This window comes from Staurois parvus, unplaced genomic scaffold (genome assembly GCF_062004578.1).
Source record: "Staurois parvus isolate SC_StPar_1 unplaced genomic scaffold, SC_StPar_1.0 ptg000436l, whole genome shotgun sequence".
Classification (NCBI taxonomy): domain Eukaryota; kingdom Metazoa; phylum Chordata; class Amphibia; order Anura; family Ranidae; genus Staurois; species Staurois parvus.
Genome location: NW_028318232.1, coordinates 3,756,459 through 3,769,072, shown reverse-complemented (window position 1 = coordinate 3,769,072; position 12,614 = coordinate 3,756,459).

Genomic DNA, 12,614 nt, shown 5'->3' with positions numbered 1-12,614 from the left:
ACAGGTAAAGACTGACTGTCTCTTTAATTTTCTAACCTTCAGAGTAAAAATCATTAGTGGAAATTGACCTGATTGATGCGTACCTCCTTTACCTTAGTTAACTGCCATTTGCTTCTAACCTAAAATGTCAGTAAATGTTGGACCAAAAACAGTTGAACTAAAACACTAGTATAATTTTTTTTAGGTGAGGCTAGTTTTGTGAAAATGTTCTATTTCCTTGTGAAATGTTCATGATATACCCCACAAAGTTTCCCAACGGTACAATTCACATGAGTCTCTGATTTGGATCAATAGGTAATTAATGCTGAATTCCAGGAATTCAGCTCTTTTGTAAAAAGTGTAGGCACACTATGAGCTAAGTTGAAGGAGGTGCATTACATATCTTGGGCTTATTTCTATTATTGGTATCTGAAAATTTTGTAGTACTCACGGAAGATGGCTGTCAGGAAAGTCCTGTCCATAATGCAGGCGAAGATCCGCGGCGCACAAATATGAGCATGCACAGGACCATGACGAGTCGGGCAGATGTGCGGGTGCTTGGGCATAGACACTTGCGCATCCAGGCACGTGCCTGTCACTAATACTGGCATCAAAGGGATTATTTAAACTGGCTGCAGTAATGTCTCATTGCCATTTGGTCTTATCCTTGCTTGTGTTTCCTGATTCCTGTGATTGATTCCTGATACCGAACCAGCTTGTTCCTGACCTCCGCTTGACTGCTACTTGTCCTGACCTCTGGCTTGCCTTGGATTACCCTTCTGTCTCCTGCTCCTGTCTGATTGATCTTCCACTGCTGACTTGGCTTGTGATCCGACTATGCTTCCTCCTGCCGCCTATGCCTGATCTGCCTGACTGCTACCTAACCCGGCTCGTCTGACCCTGCATCCTCTAACACACTCCTCAGTGATCCATTCAGCATGGCTGCATCAGGATCCTGCTTAATGCCTTCAGCCTGCCCTTCAGCTCATCTGTCTACCAGCTGCTACTGGACAGATCACAGGCACTTATACCCCACCATGCCCCTGAGGCCGCTGTTCCACTATTAGCAGTCCTTGAGCCAGAGTTGCATGGGAGGACTGCCTCTTCACGTCAGGCTCACTATCCAGGTACATGACAGTACCAAACGGCCATGTCTGAGCCTGCAAGAGGACCTTCGCCCCAGACGAATCTGCCAACACTTGGTAGCGCTAACCCAAGCAGCCAAGACACTGCAGGAAGGATATATGCATTTGAGAAATGTGTAGTCTCTGGCTACACCTGTTCCTTTGCCTGCAATTCCTTCCGCTCTGGCCATAGTCATGGCTCCCACAGAGACTCTTGCTAATGCTGCTGGCATGATGCCATCTCCTGAACCTTGAGTACCCACTCCTGAGCGGTTCACTGGAGACCGAAGCAAGTTTAGAGCCTTCTGTAACGCATACCAGCTCTTCTTCAACCTCCAGCCACGAACGTTCTCCACAGAGACTGTTAAAGTGGGATTCATTATTTCTCTGTTCTAGGGTTAACCATAAGCTTGGGCTCATCATCTACTAGGGAGTAACCACGCACACCTGAATACCATGTCCATTTTCTTTGATTCTATGGCCCAGTTGTATGATGATCCAGCCTCATGTGGCGAGAGTATGCAGGCAGTTCAACAGACCGCCACAGCAGAAGCAACCTTGCATGCATTCCAACAGGGTTGCTGAGCAGCTGAGGACTATGTCACAGACTTTAGATGTTGGAGTGCAGACACTGACTGGAACGATGCTGCCCTGCATCACCAGTTGCTCTTGGGTCTCTTGGAGGGCCTCAAGGATGAACTTGCTCGAGTTGGCATACAGAACTCTCTGACAGATCTCACCACGCTGTCCATTCAGATTGACCGCCGCCTGCATGAACGCAGGTTATAGAGATCCACCCAAGTACTTAGGCCTACATGGAATCTACCCAAGATTTCGGTCCAGCCCAGTCCACCACCTAGGAATCCCGATCCAGACACACCTGAACCCATGCAGCTTGGTCCACTGACTCCTGAGGAACGTCAACACCGCCGAATGAACAACCTTTGCCTGTACTGCGAAGAAACTGGTCATTATTTGCATTCCTTCCCAGCCAAGCTGCGTAAGTGCTTCTCCCTTTCTACAGTTAACCATTCACCATTACCCACCAGCTCAACTCATATGGCTGTTCCTATCTCCTTCCAGATTCCCAGAACAGTCGTGTCGGTGACTGCAATTATTGATTCCGGGGCTTGTAGTTGCTTCATTGACCTGTCTTTTGCAGCCCAGCAACACATTCCTCTGCAACTAAAAGAGCAAGGACATAATATATTTCTGGCTGATGGGTCATGTATCAAATCTGGACTTGTAAATAAAGAGACCTCGCCACTCCTGACTACTACAGCTATCCATCATCAGGAACTACTACGCCTAGACGCAATGGCCTCACCCTTGTTTCGTGTCATCTTGGGCCTACCATGGCTACAGGCTCATAACCCACAGATCGATTGGAAGTCTGAAAAAATTCAGTTCCTATCTTCATACTGTAAATAACATTGTCTACCCATAGCATCCTCATCCACCACCACGCTACTATGCATGGACTCAGATTCTGAACTTGCCCAAGTAGTCCCACAAGCCACCATGAATACTTAGATGTCTTCAGTAAATGGGGGTCAGATGCCCTTCCTCCTCACAGATCTTATGCCCCATCGACCTACTTCCAGGAACCCAAATCCCCTTCGGGCGCATCTTTTCCTATCAGAACGAGAATTAGGGGTATTAAAAGAATATATCGAGGAGAACCTCCAAAAGGGATTAATTTATCCCACTACATCCCTGGCGGGGGCAGGAATATTCTTTGTGGAAAAGAAGTATCAGTCCCTGCGATCTTGTGTGGATTATCATGAACTAAATAAGATTATGGTAAAGAATCATTACCCCCTTCCCTTGGATCCCAAACTTTTCCAAAGACTCAAATCTGCAGCCATCTTTACAAAGCTGGACTTAAGGGGAACCTATAACTTGGTTCGTATCTGGGAGGGGGATGAATGGAAGACTGTTTTTCATACCCGATTTGGCCACTTCGAGTATCTGGTCATGCCTTTCGGATTGTGCAACACACCAGTTACCTTCCAACACTTTAGCAATGATATTTTTAGAGACTATCTTGATATCTTTGTCATTGTCTATCTAGATGACATCTTGATATTTTCTACATCCTTGGAGACTCATTGGGGACATGTTAAAGTCTACTTCGTCAGCACAGACTTTACGTCAAGGCCGAAAAATGCCATTTTGAGCAACAAAGCATTCCATTTATCCGGCTAATCATTTCTACAGCTGGAATTAGGATGGACCTGCATAAAGTCTCAGCAATCCCGGACTGACCAGTCCCCTCAGATAAGAAAGGTATCCAGCGGTTTGTAGGTTTCGCTAACTTCTACCGTAAATTCATTAAGAACTTCTTGGCCTTCATCTCACCCATCACTCAGCTCACCAAACAAGGTGTCTGTTCCCACTGGACTTCTGAAGCGCAGGCTGCCTTCAAAAACTTTGAAGGAGCTATTTACAGCTGCTCCTTTCCTAAGCCATCCAGATTCCACCCTACCTTATATTCTAGGGGTAGATGCATCAGAAAATTCAGTTGGGGCAGTTCTTTCCCAATGACAGGGACTCAAGGAGTTAATCCATCCGGTTGCATTCTTCTCACGAAAACTCTCTTCGGCTGAAAGGAATTATGACTTAGGGGACCGGGAGCTTCTGGTGATTAAAGTAGCTCTGGAGGAATGGAGATACCTGTTAGAAGGAGCCACACATCCAATTTCAATATATACAGATCACAAGAACCTTGAATATTTAAGGACTGCTAGACACCTGAAGCCACGTCAGGCCCGATGGGCATTGTTCTTTTCAAGATTCACCATTCACATCACCTATAGGCCCGGGTCCAAGAACACCAAACCCAATGCACTATCATGCATGTACGAGGACCCAAAAGACACCCCAATACCAGACACTATTTTGCCAGCCGGGAACTTTCTGCTACTACAGACCAGTCTATTATCTCAATTACAGCAGGCATTGGCAGGAGCATCCAGCCCACCCAGGGTCACATTACAAGGCAAGGATGGACTTCTGTGGAGAGGTGAGCAAATTTTTATACCAGAAAAAATGTGGACCTTTGTCCTGGGATATTGTCATGACCATCCTTTGGCGAGCAACTTTGGGGTCTACAAGACGGTGGAATTAGCACAACGCACATTCTGGTGGCCAGATATTGGGAAAGACTGTAAAGCCTATATAAACGCGTGCACCATCTGTACCCAAAATAAGAGTATCCAAAATAAAGCCTGGGGGTTGCTCAGACCTCTACCTGTACCAATAGACCATAGAAGATGACCTCTATGGACTTCAGAAGGTAGCACTGCCATCTTTGTGGTAGTAGACCGATTATCGAAGATGGCCCACTTTTTGCACCTGAGAAATACACCTTCTACTTTTGAAACTGCTCGGGTCTTTATCAAAGATAATGTCAGGCTCCATGGAATTCCCTCAAAGATTGTCTCAGAATGAGAGGTTCAGTTTACGTCAAGATTCTGGAGGGCACTATGTGAGACCCTGAAAATCTTTTTTGTCGGCCTATCATCCACAAACCAATGGGCAGACAGAATGGACTAATCAGACTCTAGATCAGGACATCTGGTGTTACACTTCATTTGTCCAAGATGATTGGGTATCGCTCCTCCCGCTGGCAGAATTTGCATACTACTCCAGTCATTCAGCCACCAAGCAGTCCCCGTTCTTTGCTAACTATGGGTTTCCCCCTACTTTTGTACCTGACCTTGTGCCTGAAACTTCTGTTCCTGCTGCTCAAGATACCTTGATTTTCTTCGATACCAACAATAAATTGTTACAGGAGACTGTCACAAAAGCCCAGGAGGACAACAAGAGGGCTTTCGATAAAAGGAAAAGGGGAGAACTGATCCTGCAGCCAGGAGACCAGGTCTGGCTTGCCACAACTAACCTGGAGATGGCATGTCCTTCGAGGAAGTTGGCACTAAGTTTGTGGGACCATTTCCGGTAAGCTGTAGAATTAATGTCTCATATGAATTAGCATTACCAGAATCCCTTAAAGTCCACGGTTTTCCAAGTATCGTTACTTAAACCTGCAGTGCCAGATCCATTTCCTGATTGGAGGTTGAGGCCTCCTGAACCTGTAATTATTTATAGAGAGGAAGAATTTGAGGTCGATGCTGTCTTGGACTGTAGGAAAAGGAGGGGTCAGATACAGTACCTGATTAAATGGAAAGGGTATGGGCAAAAGAGAATTCCTGGGAACCTGCACATAACGTGCATGCTATGGACTTAATTTGTGAATTTTTTCTTAGTCACCCACAAAAAAGGAGCCAGTTGGGCATCCGGAGGCTGCCCATAGGGAGGGGTAATGTCAGGAAAGGCCTGCCCATAGTGCAGGTGAAGATCCGCGGCGCACAAATATGCACATGTGCAGAACACGAACCGACAGATGTACAGGTGCTTAGGCATAGGAACACGTGCATGCGCACTCTCGCATTCCAGATGCACGTCTGTCACTAATACTGGCGCCAAAGGGATTATTTAAACTGGCTGCAGTAATTTCTCATTGCAGTTTGGTCTTATCCTTGCTTGTGTTTCCTGATTCCTGTGATTGATTCCTGATACCCAACCAGCTTTTTCCTGACCTCCGCTTGACCACTACCTGCCCTGACCTCTGGCTTACCTTGGATTACCCTTCTGTCTCCTGCTCCTGATTGATTGATCTTCCGCTGCTGACTTGGCTTGTGACCCGACTATGTTTCCTCCTGCCATCTATGCCTGATGTGCCCGACTGCTACCTAACCCAGCTCGTCTGACCCTGCATCCTCTAACGCACTCTTCAGTGATCCATCCATCCAGCATGGCTGCATCCGGATCCTGCTTCCTGCCTTCAGCTTGCCCTGCAGCTAACGGCTACTACTGGACTGATCACAGGCACTCGTACCCCACCGTGCCCCTGCGGCCGCTGTTCCACTATCAGCAGTCCGTAAGCTGGAGTTGTACGGGAGGCCTGCCTCTTCACATCAGGCTCACTATCCAGGTACGTGACAATGGCTATCACTATATTTCTGAGAGCAACACCGATCCTTTTGGTCACGGCAGCAGAGTTGCTGCAGCTGCTATGCCTGCTCTTACCCACCTCCTTCCCAATCACAAAAGCCTTTGTATTATGTGAGCCCATTTGCAAAATACCAAAGGATTCTGTGAATGGGCAGCAGAAGGGAGGGGCAGGCAAAGCTGCTCTGTATGCTTCTCTCCTCTCAGATCCTAGAACATCTCCACTCTGGCAGAGCAACAAAAACTGTCAAATGCAGGGTTTTTTTTGTCTCAGAGAATAGGTACAAGAACTCTGCCCTTATGAGTCAATTCTTGACCCTGCCACCCCGTTCAACCTACAAGCACTGTACCTTGTTTCCATCCCCTACCCACCTCCCAATACGGCTCCTTTTAGAAAATACAGAGCCAAGTATAATTTTGTGATGCTAAGTAATTTGTATGGAATTTGTTAACGATTACATGAAAATCAGTAAAGTGTATCATCTGGAGGCCGCAGTAATAGATCCCATCCAGCAACAAAAGATTTCCCCACCATCAATGGACCCCCGTAACAAAATACCTCCTGAGAAATAATAGACTCCCAGCAGCCAAAACAGATTCCCCAGTAGTCAGCTTCAATAGTTTCACCATCAGTCATCATCTCCAGTGACAATAGATTCCCCAACAGCCAGCCTCAACAGACCCTCCAGCACACCCCAGTACCCCTTGCTATTATATACATTCAGTGCTGGAAGTGCAGGAACTGCGTTCTCCCATAAGACAGCTGAAGAAAAGCCCTGGTCAAATGTAAATAATATAGAGAAGTCCAGGAGATGTCATGCACCTAGTTGAACTTATTGCATAGTGTGCTTTAACTTTTTAAAAAGTGACTGAGTTTCTGGAATTCAGTTTTAAAATGCGTAGAACACAGATTTTTCAAATAATTGTCTGATGAATTTGTAAACCTTTGTTGTATGACTGTAGTAAGGATGGAATTTGTCCATTTAATGATAAGTTTGACTAGCTAAATTAACTTTTCTGTAATTAGTTGTATGAAAGCTGAGATATGCATAAAAACTCCACATTTGTGTAAATTTTATATAAAAAATATTGCTATAGAAGTCTTTTTTTGCAATTAAGTGTTGATATAAATTAACTTTCTGCTTTTTTCTGCAGCCATCTATGATTTGCTAAAAAAGACAAAAAAAAATCAGTATGGCCTCCTTGTAAAAGGGCATTTTGTTCACTGCTGCTGTATAGACTCCCCTAAAAATGTCATACTCATATAATTAGCTCACTGCTGTTTCCAGCATTGGCACTGATGATGTACCAGTAGCAGGAAACCCTCCCATTCAACATTTAGGAAGAAGGTACTGACTGCAGAAAGTGAATGAAATCAGATTGTGAGCTTTATTACAATGGACAGCAGGTAAAACTCTGAAACTGAGTTTCCTATGATCCTTGTATGCATATTACTGACTAGGGAATGATTGCTTTTTCCTCAGCAAAAGTGAAGTTACACTTTAACCTTCCTGCTTTTTTGTAAACAACATGTTTCTTCAGGTAGTGTGTGAGTGTTGATTCAACAGAGTTTCAGGGTCTACATTTCTTTTTGTTCTTTCTTAACATAATCAGTTCAAGAAACACATAACACCAAACTAAAAGCATTTACCATTTCCCCAATTAATAATAGTATGTTATTTTATTTAAAAATAATTCCGATTACTTAATCATAAATAGAATTTTCCATGAAACATTTCTGAACATATCAGGTATGTTTCCATTGTCTGATACTTAGGTAATGTAAAGTTTGTGAACTTGACCTAAACTGAGATATATTTTAACAGGCAAACTTAAAATGTATAAAATGAAAATATTTTCAGTGAAGTAGCACAAAACAATTTCCTCAGATAATTGTATACCCATAAGTCGCAAAGTCTCTGGCAAAATTCCATTGAGTCCTTTATTTTATACTTTTTATTATACCAGTTAAGAGGCGTTGAAAAATTGCCTTCAAAATTTGTTTGTTCGATTTTACACACATATAAACAACATGAAAGTCAGAGATAATTTTGAACTCCTTTTTTTTTTTCTTTAAACATTTGACTTAAAAAAAACACCCTGTTTCATAATGTAAAACGCCTGTGAATTAACTTCAATATATATATGTACATATATATATATTTATATATACGTTATTTTCATTTAAAGTTTCTGTCCCTTTAAAACTTTTATTTGTAAACAGCAGAGGAGGAATTATAGTAAACAATTTTTTAATTTTTTTTTCTTGTTCATGAACACATTAAAAAAAACCCTAAAAAATTAACACAACAGAAAAAAAATATCACAGTTCTGGCTTTCTGTACACCAAATATAGCTGCTCTCATTTCTCTCCTGGGCTGTGATGTAACTTTCAGTTTAAATGATTACGGCTTCTGGAGGTCCAAACACCTGCATGGAAATGTAACGCACTGTCATCTGCTATTTATTACCAACAACTGACTGTATTCATTTAAAATAGCTTGAATTTATAGAAAGTTAATTTATACAAAGATGTTACCAGTTTTTAAGTGTTATTGCCATCATTTTCTCCTGCATTATGTAACCAACATGGGGAAAACTGGCCTCGTTTTGAAGACTGAAAACTTTTTAATCTTCCTTAAAATCTTTCTTGATGTATGAAAGGACCTGTAAGTTTAAAGAAGATCTATAGGACTTACTAACTGATTTAGTTAGTGTTGTCTTTCATTACCCTAATGTAAAGTTTCGTAAAAGTACTTATGGCGCTGCAATTGTTGTGGTTGGAATATAATGTCATGTTCCTCTGAAATGATATACAGTTAATGTAATGATATTACTAAGAAGTGCAATTTAAGAAGACAGATTCTTCTCTAAACACTTCATTTCTTTAAGTTTTTCAGAAAAGGCCTAGTGTCAAAACATTGGAAGATGTCTTCTGGAGTGCTGCCGCCTTGATAATGTGATCCTTCTTTGTTCCATTTTCTCTTAACAGCATCATAACCTCCCCTGCAGGGTAAGCGAGTAAAGGTTTAGTGGGGAGCATTTTAACCAATTGCCATCTTATCCTTTGCTTCTGTGACCATAAAGTGAGCTCACCAATAGAGATATTAGTGTTTCTATCATCCAAATTGTCCTTTGTGCCAATGCACTTTTTCATGGGTCCACTAACTTTAATAGGTGAATCCCCCCATTACAGTATATAACTGTTTTGAAAAGGCATGTGGCATTATTTTGTGATCACTTGCTGCTATCAAGTGAGGTGACACTAAAATACACTAGACATTAAACAATTACTTCATTGCACTGTCTCTTGGTAGTATGGATTTCACATTTTACATGTTCTTTTTTTTTTTCAAGCACTGAATAACATAATAAAAATTTGGCACTGAAAATCTTCCTGGCAACAGTTTTGTTTTTTTCTCTAAAGCATGATTTCCAATCACAGCTCCATCTCGTGGTACGTTCAGAACACTACATGATTTTTCATACATGGTAGCAGCATCTAGAGATAATGCATTTCAGCCAGAAAAGCAGCTGATTGTGAAGAAGAAAGATAAATAAATGAGTAGATAGAACCAACCACACAAGAAAAAGCTACTCAAGAAATGAAATATTTCCTATACATTAACGGCAAACATTTCTACAGCCAAAAGTGGAAAACCACAAAGAAGAAAAATTACACACTTGAAATTACATAGGAGAATGACTGTATCATTACCTGTATCCCTGAAGTATCTCATTCTCTCCATCCTTTGTCTGGCATGCAGAACCCCAGAGAATTGTGGGCACTAAAGTAACATATCCAATTGCTATTTTATTTACATCTTTTCATTTTATTAAAAGCATGTGTATCAAGGAAAGAGAAGTTGACTGCAAGATCTACTGAGCTTCATCCTCTTAGCCTGCATAATATTTAATTACACAGAATAGGCTTTATTAAAAACACAGAAGCCCTTAAGTATAGCCCAGCAGAATTCTGAAAATATATTTGGATATTTAAGTTAGTAGTACCTTGCAACAGTGTAATTTGAACCAGCAACATTGCTACCTTGTCTGATACCTTTAAAAGTAACCCTGATGGACTCTACAGGATCTTAAAGTGTGTTATGGCTGCTGTCTTATATTGCTCTTAGGAATATAGATCTGTTTATTTACCTATATTTGGTGTAATAACCCTACAGCTGAGAACAACGATCACTTCCTACTATAGAAATAACTGTACACGCCAATGAAAGATATTCAGCGGTTTCCATTATGAAGTACTACTGGATGTCAGATGGAAGTCTACATGCTTTCTTAGCACTTGTTGCACTGCCTTTAGTTGCTAAGATATGACCACTGCATTCCTCTTTAGCAATTCCAGTTACATTACTTAATAAAATAGAGCAAAGTATAGCAGTGTGCTGTAAATCATATCAAGCAATAGGATAAAAGCATCTGGTAGTTTAAGCTAATCAAAGTTGTCTTGTGTCTGGTTTGTGTGCTCTAAATGCTAATAAGTGAGAAGCAAAGTGCAGAACAGGAGTGATAAATGGACATCTGCAGAAACTGTATTAAAACTAAGTATATGCATTTCCAAATGAATAAACTCTTGGTTTACATGACCTAGCCAATGACAGAACAAAAACTACTGCAAAAATGTAACCATCATGAATGACAAAGCCACAGGCTTCTTGCACTTTAAATTTGAGCCTGCAGAACAGGCTCGACCTTGTCAGGTGTTTTCCTTCCCCAGCAAGATGTCTTTTTAATTACAAAGCACAGCAAACATCAATACTAGTGGGAATAAGAATATCAAATTGAAAAATAATGCTGCCAGGCAACACATTGATTAATATGAGTTCACTGCTGGGACCATGTTATTACTAATATTTTACTCTGTCATTGGCTGACAACGTTTAGCTAGATACACCTTCTTTGCATTTTTATTTAGACATATGTAAATGTAATTTCTCGTGTTTGCACTCTGAAAGAGCAATGGTAGTTTAGGACGTCAGCCCAGCTGACTAAAAACAGCAAATATTAGAAGCTTATGAATGTCTTAGGGTAAATGTGACTGAGGGCAGCAGGTTTGTTTTTAACAATTACATTCTGGATCAATGATGTACCAACCTATTATAGAATCTATCTGTATAATGTTAACATCTTAGATGCAAATGTATGAACATGTAACTGTTTATGAAAAAAATACTGTATGACACAAAAGGATTATAAACTAGAGTGTCATCCACCAATGTTTAAATATTGATTAAAGTGATAAGGCATATGTATGGTCAGAATCTAAATTTAAAATAATCATATACAGTCATGGCCGAAATTGTTGGCACCCTTGATATTTCTCCAGGAAATCATGTATTTCTCACGAAACGTATTGCATTAACACATGTTTTGCTATACACATGTTTATTCCCTTTGTGTGTATTGGGACAAAACAAAAAAAGGGAGGAAAGAAAGCAAATTCGACATAATGTCACACAAACCTCCAAAAATGGGCTGGACAAAAGTATTGGCACCCTTTCACAACTGCGGATAAATAAGAATGTTACAAGCATGTGATGCTCCTGTAAACTCACCTGGGGCAAGTAACAGGTGTGGGCAATATAGAAATCACACCTGAAAGCAGATAAAAAGGAGAGACGTTCACTTAACCTTTGCATTGTGTGTCTGTCTGTGCCACACTAAGCATGGACAACAGAAAGAGGAGACGAGAACTGTCTGAGGACCTGAGAACCAAAATTGTGGCAAAATATCAACAATCTCAAGGTTACAAGTCCATCTCCAGAGAACTAGATTTGCCTTTGTCCACAGTGCGCAACATTATCAAGAAGTTTGCAACCCATGGCACTGTAGCTAATCTCCCTGGTCGTGGACGGATGAGGAAAATTGATGAAAGATTGCAACGCAGAATAGTCCGGATGGTGGATAAGCAGCCCCAAACATGTTCCAAAGACATTCAAGCTGTCCTGCAGGCTCAGGGAGCATCAGTGTCAGCGCGAACTATCCGTCGACATTTAAATGAAATGAAACGCTATGGCAGGAGACCCAGGAGGACCCCACTGCTGACACAGAGACATAAAAAAGCAAGACTACAGTTTGCCAAAATGTACTTGAGTAAGCCAAAAGCCTTCTGGGAAAACGTCTTGTGGACAGATGAGACCAAGATAGAGCTTTTCGGTAAAGCACATCATTCTACTGTTTACCGAAAACGGAATGAGGCCTACAAAGAACAAAACACAGTACCTACGGTAAAATATGGTGGAGGTTCAATGATGTTTTGGGGTTGTTTTGCTGCCTCTGGCACTGGGTGCCTTGACTGTGTGCAAGGCATCATGAAATCTGAGGATTACCAAAGGATTTTGGGTCGCACTGTAGGGCCCAGTGTCAGAAAGCTGGGTTTGCGTCCAAGATCCTGGGTCTTCCAGCAGGACAATGACCCCAAACATACGTCAAAAAGCACTCAGAAATGGATGGCAAAGAAGCGCTGGAGAGTTCTGAAGT